At 46.0% G+C, this 12,310-nt stretch overlaps 1 protein-coding gene across 1 annotated transcript in view; it reads left to right on the plus strand.

The window, feature by feature from the left end:
- ASIC2 (acid sensing ion channel subunit 2) overlaps positions 1–12,310 on the plus strand; it is a 1,207,137-nt gene that overhangs the window by 816,997 nt on the left and 377,830 nt on the right. The window lies entirely within an intron of this gene.

Below are 12,310 nucleotides of genomic sequence, written 5' to 3' on the forward strand. Positions count from 1 at the left end.
GGGACTATGTGGGGTATAACACATAACAGGCCTACAAACTGTCAGCCCCCAAACCTTGCTCTTCATGAAATTTGTCTGGAAGAGGAAGAGGAGAAGTAACCGGTGAGATCATGAAGCCAAGTGAAGGTTAAGGAGAAGACTCGACTAGATGTAGAACTTACAGAGATGCAGTCACACAGAGGAAAACTGAAGGGCCAGGAGTGAGGAGGGAAGGGACGGAATCACTTTAGCAAGGTCACAACTCAATCAGCTTATCTGTATCTACCTTCAATCACCTTTTAGGGCTCAAAACTGTTCTAAACACCTTGTTGTATTGAGTCTCAGATTGCAAGGACTCTGGGGTGCTATAAAGAGCCCTAGATCTGGGGACTGAAGAATCTGGATAAGGTTCTGCTACTTGTCATCAATACAACCTTGGGTGAGACTCTCTGAACTTCAGTTACTTCACCTGTAAAATGGGAACATCATCTTGGACCCACTTGCACCATGGTTGCCATGAGGCTCAGAGATGGTGCCAGATGTTATTACAAACAGGGGAGTTCCCACCAGCAGAGGTTGTACTGACAGATTTCAACATCTCAGAAAACCAGACTTCGGAAGCTACAGGTGTTCAGTTCAGTTCAGTTGCTCCGTCATGTCCGACTCATTGCAGTCCCATGGACTGCAGCACAACAGGCTTCACTGTCTACCATCAACTCCCAGAACTTGCTCTAACTCAGTCCATCAAGTCGGTGATGCCATCCAACCATCTCATACTCTGTTGTCCCTTCTCATCCTGCCTTCAATCTTTCCCAGCATCAGGGTCTTTTCCAGTGAGTCAGTTCTTCGCATCAAGTGGCCAGAGCACTGGAGCTTCGGCTTCAGCATCAGTCCTTCCAATGAATACTCAAGACTGATTTCCTTTAGAATGGAGTGGTTTGATCTCCCTGAAGTCCAAGGAACTCTCAAGAGTCTTCTCCAACACCACAGTTCAAAAGCATCAATCCTTCGGCCCTCAGTTTTCTTTATGGTCCAACTCTCACATCCATACATGACTACTGGAAAAACCATAGCTTTAACTAGACGCACCTTTGCTGGTAAAGTGATGTCCTGTCTCTGTGTGCCAGCAGAGCTGATCTGATGACTTCCCGCCTGATTACTATCAGGCTCACCTTGTAAAAGTCCCTGTCCTCATCCTGCCCCACCTGGTTCTCAGTGATCTCAGCTTTCCCACCCAAGACCTTTGGGTTGTACTTTACACTGTTCCTCTCTCTCTCTCCACCATCTGCCACTCTGCTTCCCATAGGGACTTCCCATTTGCTCTCTCAGCCCAGTTGCCGTAACATCATGGATCATCTCCGTGTAGATACAGCACATCCCCACTCCTCCTTGTAGATTCCATTTAGCCTTCTTTCTAGACTAAAGCCTCCTTATCTACACGTGTCTCCCAGCCTTTTCTAGGATTTTTGCAATGGCTAGTGAGCATGAGACCACGGCCATCCCCTCCTAAAACTGTGGGGCTGAGGACAAACAAGCATTCCAGATGCTTTTGTGCAGGCAGAGACTCAGGCGAGATATCTGAAAGTACTTTGAAACCCTTACTGTGGCCCACACACCCAGGGCATTACTGCTGATCTTTTTCTGGGTTTGGGGCAGTAGGGGTCGGGGGTGGGGGGGCGTTGCTAAGGGAGGTGTCTGTAGCGGAGGGTGGGGGGAGATGAACTGAGTTGGTGGAAAGGGTTGAAAGCCAGGGAATTCCTCTTTCCTCTCATCCTCAGGAGACAGGTTCTGCTCAGGGTTCTGTCTGGCCACAGGTGATAAATATATTTATGCACAAGAGCAACAAGCAGCCATAGATCTTCTATATGGGAGGCAGTTTCCTTTTATTTCAACCACACGAAATGGGCCCCAACCAACGAGCCGGTTCAAAAAGAGAGATCAACGCGGAATTGTAAAATGGCCCAGGCTAAAAGCTCCATTTAATAAAACCTGAAAAATAAAAGCCCTAAGAGCAGAGTACCTTCTTGTGCTTTGAAAAGAGAAATTGCATATTAGAAGGTTGGGAAAAGCAGGCGAGAAAAGGGGTTGGGGGTCTTTTGCAGAGGGTGGCAGTGGGAGGGTGGGCTACAGAAGAGGTGTGTGGGGAAAAGGCAGAGCTCATTCAGGGAGACGGGGGTGGATGTTGTCATTCATTCCGCAGACATTTATTGAGCATTTGCTGTGGGCCAGGTAAGACTGTCTTGCGCAAACAAGACATGTCCAGTTTCAGTACCATTCCCCACGGCATCGCTTGCAAACATTCATTCACTCAAATTCTACCTTCAAGGTTGTTGCCATTTCTGCAGGCTGGTTTTTCTATTATTTGTTCAACCGTTTAATTTAAATTGACTTACTTTTTAAATGTAAATACCAACCTGAGTCTTACCCATGAAATCACAAATTCAAAGTGTTGGGCTCTATTTTCTCTAGTATACATTAAAATGAATACATAATCATAAGACCTATGCTTGTCTGAATTAATGCTTTCTTTTTAAAATATTAATCAAAATGTTTACTTTTAATATAATTACATAAATACTAACTTAAGATTGGTTTATTTATTCCTTCCCATTTGATATATTTAATTAACTAATTTATAGTCCACCCCATTTCTCCAGTCAACACTCATGTTTTTAAATTATTTTTTAAATTGGAAGGTAATTACAATGTCATGTTAGTTTCTGCTGTGCAATACTGTGAATCAGCTGTAAGCGTACATACATCCCCTCTCTCTTCAGCCTTCCTCCCATGCCTCCCATCCCAACCCTTTAGGTCATCACAGAGCACCAAGCAGAGCTCCCTTGCTATACAGCACTTTCACACTGGCTATCTATTTTACACATGGTAGCGTATATATGTCAATGATACTCTCCCAATCCGTCCCACCCTCTTCTTCCCCTGCTGTGTCTACATGTCTGTTTTCTATGCCTGTACCTAAATCTTGTCCTACACATAGGTTCAATGGTACTATTTTTCTAGATTCAACATATATGTGTTAATATATGATATTTGTTTTTCTCTTTTTGACTTATGACAGTCTGTATGACAGACTCTAACTTCATCCACATCTCTACAAATGACCCAGTTTTGTTCCTTCTATGGCTGAGTAAGATTCTATTGTGTATATGAACCACAACTTCTTTATCCATCCCTCTGTTGATGTGTATCTAGGCTGCTTCCTTGTCTTGGCTGTTGTAAATAGTGCTGCAGTAAACATTGGGGTGCGTGTGTTTTTTTGAATTATGGGTTTTCTCAGGGTGAGCTGGGCTCCCCAGGTGGCGCTAGTGGTAAAGAACCCGCCTGCCAATTCAGGAGACATGCTGCTGCTACTGCTGCTGCTGCTGCTAAGTCGCTTCAGTCACGTCCGACCCTGTGTGACCCCATAGACGGCAGCCCACCAGGCTCCCCTGTCCCTGGGATTCTCCAGGCAAGAACACTGGAGTGGGTTGCCATTTCCTTCTCCAATGCATGAAAGTGAAAAGTGAAAGTGAAGTCACTCAGTCGTGTTCGACTCTCAGCGACCCCACAGACTGCAGCCTACCAGGCTGCTCCATCCATGGGATTTTCCAGACAAGAGTAATGGAGTGGGGAGCCATATAAGAGATGTGAATTCAGTCCCTGGGTCAGAAAGATCCTCTGGAGAAGGGAATGGCAACCCACTCCAGTATTATTATTGCCTGGTGAATTCCATGGACAGAGGAGCCTGGAGGGCTACGGTCCCTAGGGTCACAAAGAGTCAGACATGACTGAGACGACTTAGTGCATATGCACTCACAAGGTGTTAATACTTTCTAAAAGTGTCTTGTACACTATCTGTAATACATAAACCATACATTGGGAAATGCTTCTGAGTGGGGGGTGAGATGTCCATTAGGAGTAAATTTGGCATCACATAATGAAAAACCCCAAATAACTTGCTTAAACAAGGTAGAATATTGTTTTTATCTAACATAAAAGAAGTCTAGAGACAGACAACCCAAAGTCTGGTGTGGTTGCTCCCAGGTTTTAAAACACCCAGATTTTTATTTTTTAGCAACACTATCCAAGGATGTTCTTCCATTCTCTCTTTTTACATCTTTATTGAATTTGTTACAATTTTTTTGTGTGTTTTATGTTTTGGTATTTTTGGCTGAGAGGCATGTGGGATCTTACCTCCCCGACCAGAGATCAAACTCACACCCACTTCATTGGAAGGCAAAGTCTTAACTACTGGACCACTAGGGACGTCCCCCTCCATTCTCAAAGTCACTTCATGGCCCGAAATGGCTGCTGCTGCATCATCCATCACATCTATATTCTGGGAGGCAGTAAGAAGGGAGAGGAGGGCAAAAAGATGTCCTACCCACTTAAGTCAGCCCTCTTGGAGGAGCTTTTCTACAAGTTCCCCCAATGATTTCTCTTGTATCTTTTTGGCTAGAACTTTGTCAGGTGGCTGGCTATACCTTAAGTTGCAATGGAGCCGTGTTTGGTGCGTGAGTGAGAGTCCAATTCTAGGTACGTCTTGCACCCTGAGCCTCCCTATTTGGTTTCTGCTGCGTGTGTGAACTTCTGCCCTGGTTCTGTCCTTGACTTTCAGTTATCTCCATCAAAGCTAGAACTGGGCCCTGAGCCCTAGACTGGGCAAGAGTGGCAATAGGACTCTGCTGCTTTGTTTTCACTCAACTTCTAAAAGGAGGTCCTAATTCAGGAACTCTTTTCATCGACTTGGATGTACTCCCTTGACTTTAAATCTGGACCCTACCTGATACTGAGAATCAGTGCTACCTAGAAACGCCTTCCAACTTAACTACACACCAATCCCAGACTAGACCCCTGAGACATTAATTTATGTTTGGATCATATGAGAGTTAGCTTTGCTCCCTTTCCTGCCCTTGGCATCTAGTGAATTCTATCAAATCCTCTGTCTCTGGTCCACCTGTTCCCTTCCTGCCATTTAGCTTTCTAGGTGGTGAGGGCCAGGCTGGGTAAACATAACCTGATTGTATCTCTTCTCCCAGTGTGACTTCCAGGCGTTCCAGACTTTCTTCTTCTTCCACTGCTGGTGTTAGGTGTTTGCTCTCAGGACACTTGCCTCTCCTACTGGTTTATGTTCTTCTGGGCTGGAAGAGAAAATATCGAGTTCTCTGACTCTGTCTGCAATTGCTTCCAGCTCAGTCCTTGCTGCTTTTTTTATTCCTATGAAATGAAGGATCTGCAGTAGGTGCACTTATCTCCAAGTATGAACCTTTTCTGTTAATGGCTTCTACAAAAATCCCTGAGCAGCAAGATGTAACATTGTTATACAGTAATTAGAGATTAGTTAATATTTAACCTTTCATGTAATAATGAGCTTCAGTGTCATGGAAAAAAAACATAATTGCCAAGCTTATGTATTATTCACCTATCATGTTCTCTTTTGGATCTCAATACCCAGCACTCCAAGAGCATTCAACAAATGTTTACCAAAAGAAAGGATAAATAAATGAATGAGTGCATAATAATATTTGTCATTTCTTCGTGCCCCAAGGGAATCTAAATCTGTAGCTCTTGATGACATAGGTACACATTACCATCCATCTTCTAAAGTAGAGTTTTAAGATCTAGAACAAGGGGTCAGTAAACTTTTCCTGTGAAAATCCAGATAATAAATATTTTAGACTCTGCAGGCCATATGGCCTCTGTTGCAACCACTCAAGCTGCCCTTGGAGCTCAAAAGCAGCCAAAGACAGAGTGTAAACAAATAGACATGGCCGTGTTCCAATAAAACTTTTCACACATTGTAAAGTGTTATTCTATTACTCTTGCCAAGTATTATTCTATTATTCTTCTTTTGTAAACCCTATTTGTAGCTCACAGGCTGTATAAAAGCAGGTGGCAGACCACATTTGGCCGTGGGCCATAATTGGCCAACCCAGATCTAGGATACAGTTGTCAAACTTTAGCACACATAACAACTACCTGTGGGACTTTCCCGGCGGTCCAGTGGTTAGGAATTCCTTTCCCAATGCAGGGGACACCAGCTCCATCCCTAATCAGGGAACTAGATCCCATATACTTCAACTAAAACCTCACATGCTGCAACTAAGACCTGGTACAGTCAAATAAATAAATATTTTTAAAAAGAACTACCTGAGACACTTTTTTAAAATACTGATTGCCAGGCTCTGCAGCTCAGAAATCCATTTAAGTAGGGATGAATAGAAATCGGCATTTTTAGAAAGCCGGTGATTCTGGTGCAAGCAGTTCTAGGATCAAACTATGAGAAAACCAACCACGTGAATTAAGGCAGGTTAGGCAGCCAAAGGGGCTTCCCTGGTGGCTCATGGGTAAACAATCTACCTGCAGTGCAGGAGATGTGGGTTGGGAATATCTCCCCTGGAGGAAGAAATGGCAACCCACTCCAATACTCTCCCTGGTGGCTCATAGATGAACGCTCTACCTGCAGTGCAGGAGATGCAAGAGATGCGGGTTGGGAAGATCTCCCCTGGAGGAAGAAATGGAAACCCACTCCAATATTCTCACCTGGAAAATCCCATGGACAAAGGAGCCCAGTGGGCTATAGTCCATAGGGTTGCCAAGAGTCAGATACAACTGAATGAATAAGCATGCATGCACTCAGGCAGCCAAAACAAATGGACCCCCAAATGTTAGGGACTTAATACAACAGAAGTTAATCACATAGACTTCTGGATAGTTATTCAACTCATGGATGACTCTCCTCCATACATGTATTAAAGACCTCAGGTTCTGATGAAATCCAAAGCCACTCTGGAAGTTGACATCCACAAGCAGGCAGGAGAACAAACATTAGGAGCAGAGCATGTGGGAGGTTTATAGGGGACAAAAATCCGGAAGTGGTGAGCATCACTGCTACTTCATCTCAAGAAGTTGGTGAATGTCCTTAACCAGCTAGAAGGAGGGTGGGAGAAATAGTTCATCTGGAGACCTAGGAAGAGATGTTGACTTAAAAAATATTCACAACCTAAAAGTTGAGAGTTATATTTCATTTGATGAGAGTTTTTAGGACTTCCAAGCCCAAGAGAGCATTTCAAGTGACTCTGAGAGAACCGTTCCTATTCCTATTCCGAGGAGATGAGGGGAGGAGGCAGTTTATACAGAAGTTTTGCAATGAAGGGCAGGTAGCCTGAACATTAAAAAGATTATTGTTAATTAAAGAAAACCAGATATCCCAAGTTAAGAAATTTAGTGCTTGTCTATGGGAAGATGCGGGAGTTTAGGCTCACTGAAATCATTCCTTTCATATGCATCTCAATTATCCTGAGCCCACATCCTGTGTCTTCTCACATTCTGAGCTCCCTTGGGGCTCACCGTAGGGAGTGGCTGCAGTCCTGACGGCTGCCAGATCACAGGTATTTTTCTCCTTCCTGAGTGCCCTGAGGGCTCTGGAAGTGAATTGGAGGCCTGCAATCACTGATGACTATGATACCCTTGTTTACTAATGTGGCAGGAAATATTCCATTTCTCGAAAAGAACATCGATTTTGATGCCCGGCTCCTCTTGCCCCAGCCCCTGAGCTAAAGGAAGTAACGAACTGCTAATGGTCTACTCATTGCAAATTTAAGCCTTGAGTGACAAGATTTTAGACCCAGTTCTACCATTTCCAAGTCATGGGAACTTGGACCTCAGCCCCCTAATCTGAAAAATCAGAATAATTGCATAACCTCCCCTGCCTGCTTCCCTCACTAAAGTCTGAAGCTCACAGTGACCCTGTGTGTTCGTGGGGAGGGAGAAGTTCAGCTTTGATTCGGGACTGGTTAGAGGGTCTTCCTGAGGAAGCTGGGCTTGGGTGACTCTCTTCACTGTAGAGAGTGGTTCTCCCAGTGTGGTCCCCAGGTTAGCAGCAACAGCATCACCCAGGAATTTGTTATAAATGCAAGCTCTCTGGCCCCACCCAAACCCAGCTCAACAGAAACTCTGGGGGTGTGCCTGGCAATCTGTGTTTTAATGAACCCTCCCAGTGATCATGATGCGAGCTCGGATTTAGAGTCACTTCTCCAGACCCTCCATGACCTCTACGCTGTTCCCTACAGGAAGGTAAAGGAAAAGAAAGCCCTCTTTCCTTGTCATGGAGGCTGAGACCCCCTGGAAACTGCTTGCTTTTAATGACAAGATTGCTGCAGCAGCAGCAGTGAGCCACAGAGACACACCCCCCAGCATCCCCTCGGAGCCCCGGGGCTACATCAAGCCCTCTGATTGCAGTGGCTGAAGAATAGCTCATTTTCCAAAGACCTAATTACATAATGAGTCCTTCATGCCTGTGAAGCTCGTTCCAAATTGTGCAGCCAGGTGCTAGCTCTGAGCACCATGGGTTGGAGGCCTCATTTGAATATTGTTAAGACAAGAGGTGAATGCACTCCGTGGCCAACAGCACTGTCTGCAGAGGTGGCCTTTTGAGCTCCCCTCCCACCCCCACTAAGCAGCACACAGCAACTCCTAATTACGGTGGAGACCAGCCAGGAGCCTAGGGATGCAGACTGGCCACATTGTCAGGGATGTGCTGGCGCTTCTGGTCCCCTTGTCTGCTCAGCATCGTTGCCTTTCCTCCTCCACAGTCTCAGAATCCAGAGGTGGGACAGGGATGGGAGAGGACTGGACCAAAGATCTGAAGTGTGGCCTGGCTGCTGGACAGTTGGGCAAGCTTTCTGGAGCTGCTGAATTTTCTTGAGCCTTTTCTGAAAAAAATAGAACAATGATCCTTGCCTCATAGGGCTGTTCTGAAGATACAGTAAAACTGAATTTATTAAAGTACTTGGCTCAGCACCTCCTATCAGCAGGCAGGTACTCGCACAAGTTCCAGCCTCATCAGTCACCTCCACTCCCCACCCTTCCCTCCTGTTGTGATGAATCAGTGAATGTCCTGGAATTCTCTGAACGTTTACTCATGCTGTTTCTCTGCTGAAATACTCATTGCACTTATCCCCCACTCCTGGTTGACTCCAGCTTTAGAAATCACCTCCTCCAGGGAGACTGCCCTAACGACCACCTGAGTCTAGGTTAGTTTCTCTTTCTTTGAGATCTCATTGCCCCGATCCTTCCTAGTCCAGTGCCAATGCACCATCCAAATTCCCTCCACACTGTATAAGATCTGAGCACACAGGAAACATGCCTGTCTTCACAACTGTAGCCCCATGCCTAGTAATTAGTAGGGGTGCAATACAATAAATGCTGAATAAAAACATGAACAGTGTGTGGTTAGTTGCTCAGTCGTGTCTGACACTTTGCAGCCCCATGGATTGTAGTCCACCAGGCTCCTCTGCCCATGAACTTTCCAGTCAAGAATACTGGAGTGGGGCGCCATTTCCTACTCTGGGGGATCTTCCCAACCCAAGGGTTGAACCTGGGTTTATTGCATCTCTTGCATTGACAGGCAGATTTACCCCTAGCGCCACCCAGGTAGGTGTGCAGTAAATGATGAATGAATGATTGAATGAATGAACAAATCTTGCCAGAGCTCAGTCTTTGATTAGGATCAATTCATCAATCCAGCGAGAGCTGTTATGGGAAGAGAGGAGTCCAAGATAGATAAAATACAGTCCCCACATTCAAATCATTTAAATCTTAATAGCCGTGCATGTGAGAAACGCAAGGCACATCCTGGGAGCAAGAAGCTCCTCCACCAATCCACACCCGGTAACAAACTCTGCCCCAGGAAATTTCTCGGGATCCTGTGAGATCGAGCCCTAAGCATCATCTCACCATTACTCTGTTTTCTGCTCAAATGGGCTCTGAGCCAGACTGTTCCTCCAGTGCTGCCTCTCGAATGTGTGTACATGGGCTCTAATGCTTTTTGTGTTATCTGCTGCCATTCAAAACTCTGAATATACACATATACACGCACACATAGTCACATACCCAGCATACTTCTTGCTCCCAATGAAGATGAATGAGTCAGCCCCTTCTCCAGTCTGTTATGGCCCACACATACATGTGTGTATGTTAATAGCTCAGTTGTGTCTGACTCTTTGTGACTCTGTGGACTGTAGCCTGCAAGGCTCCTCTGTCCATGGGATTCTCCAGGCAAGAATACTGGAGTGGGTAGCCATTCCCTTCTCCGGGGAATTTTCCCAACCCAGGGAACAAACCTGGATCTCCGGCATTGCAGGTGGATTCTTTACTGTCTGAGTCACCAGGGCAGCCCAACACATACACACTGGCATCTATTTAACAGGTAGATACCAAGCACTTACTCTACAGGACAGAGATTTGGGGAGAGGACAGTGGTGAATAAAAAGACATGGTTCTGCCCCCCAATAATCCTTCTAGGAGGCTGAAAAACCATGATAAATGCTGAGTGTACAGTCAGGGGGAGCTGACAGAGTGGTGGGAGTCAGGAGAAAAAGGAGTGATGATTGAGTGGGGACCCGAAGATTGGGGAGGGGTGTTCATCAAGCCCACCAAGAAAAGCTGAAGAAAATTCCCTGCAAAGGAATAGCCTGCATCCAGCCTTGCAATGCAGGAGACCTGGGTTCAATCCCTGGGTTGGGAAGATACCCTGGAGAAGGGAAACGCTACCCACTCCAGTATTCTGGCCTGGAGAATTCCATGGACTATATAGTTCATGGGGTCGCAAAGAGTTGGACACGACTGAGCCACTTTCACTTTCCCTTTCAGCCCTTGCATAGGAAGGAGTCCAGAGCACTTAGAAGGACAGCACTGCTGTACAGCAGAGAGCAAGGGGGAACTGATGGGGAGGGGGGCTGGAGAAGTAGGCAGTGGGACAGATTCTGTTGAGGGGTTGGGTGGTTCCCCCAAGAACAATGGGAAGAATGGTAAGAGGTGGGACTTGGTCAGGTCTGCACAGTTAAAAGTTTATGCAGGATGTCATGGCAACAAGAATACCAGTTAGAAGACTGTTTCTATGGACCAGGGAAGAGATTGGATCATCTTCACTAGGAAGCTGGTGGGGGTGGAGATATGGGGATGAATGAGTTTAAAGATGCTCATGGACCACCACTGGGTGAGTCTTGAATAGACCCATGGTATACGTGATAAGTATAACCTTTATGGAGACCCTGAACATGGTCAGAGGGTCTGGAAGTACATGTCAGTAAAGATGAATTAAATTGATACCATCACTTTATTACAAAGCTCCCAATGCTAAGAAATGTAAAAGTGGAACCCTGGGAAGAGGAAGTCACTCCTGGCTCAGGAATAAGGACAAGGAAGAAGTGACATTTTGTTGGACTTAAAACAAGAGATAAGCTGTAGACAGGAGAGCAAGGGAGGTTGGGCAGCAGAAGGTCCCACTGTGGTGATGGGTGTGTTCAGGACAGGATAACAAAAGGATGAATGACACAGTTGACTTAAGTGCTTTCAGGAAAATAGCTGACAGTGGACGAGTCTGGAATGGAAATAGTCTAAAGTGGCAAAATACGGAGATTGGATGTTATTTCATGGACTTGTGGAGCCATTCAATCACAGTACAATTACTGAATCTGCATCTTCTTGGCCACCATACTGGGCTCTGGGAATGCAATGTTTGGACCTTTAAGGAGCTCAGAATCCAGTGGGGAGGCAGATGTGTGAATAAGACCCACATGTGTAAGTGGAGGGGGGCAGGTGTGTAAGTGAGGGGAGGGGGAAGATGTGTAAAAGCTGTTAGTGCATCGCTAGGTAAAGCGCGAGGCTTAATGTGGACCTTGAGTAATAAGGCTGAGTTCACAAGACAGACCCAAGGAAAGAAAAGGTGAGTTTCAGGAGAGGAAAAGAACTGACAGGGGTGGAGAGAGAAATCCGAATGGCGGGAAGAGGAAATAAGCAGCCTGGAAGCATGAGAGTGCTGGTGAGGGTGAGGGCATGCTGAACATTGATGCACACCTTGAACTGGAAGCACATGGGGAGGTGCCAAGGCCAGAGAGGGCAACAGGCATAAAGCAGTCCTGGAGGACATCACAGGACTTCCTCCAGTCATGATAAGTTCCCTCTAGAAATCACTGGGAGGGTGGCTGGGAGAAGAGGAAAGAACCCCGAGGCAAGGTTCTGTTGCAGGGTTGTAAGCAATGGGGACAATAATTGAACTAAGACTGATAGGGCCTTGATGAGATTGTCTTCTCTAGATCTTCTCATTTGACAGAAGCAGAAAGAGTCCCGTTAATCATCCAGGGCTTTACTGCTAGTGAGTTGGAGCTGGGAAAGGCTGAGTGCCATGGGCAGAGGTGATCAGACCGCACTGCAAGAGTCCAGGCAAGTAGCCAGAAGGGCGGTGCCCATGGAGCACCGCTGGCAGATACCAAGGCATCTCATCCTCTGGTTCAGACAGGTTGAATAGACAGTGAAAGAGGGGGCTGATGTG

Source organism: Bos javanicus, chromosome 19 (genome assembly GCF_032452875.1).
Source record: "Bos javanicus breed banteng chromosome 19, ARS-OSU_banteng_1.0, whole genome shotgun sequence".
Classification (NCBI taxonomy): Eukaryota; Metazoa; Chordata; class Mammalia; order Artiodactyla; family Bovidae; genus Bos; species Bos javanicus.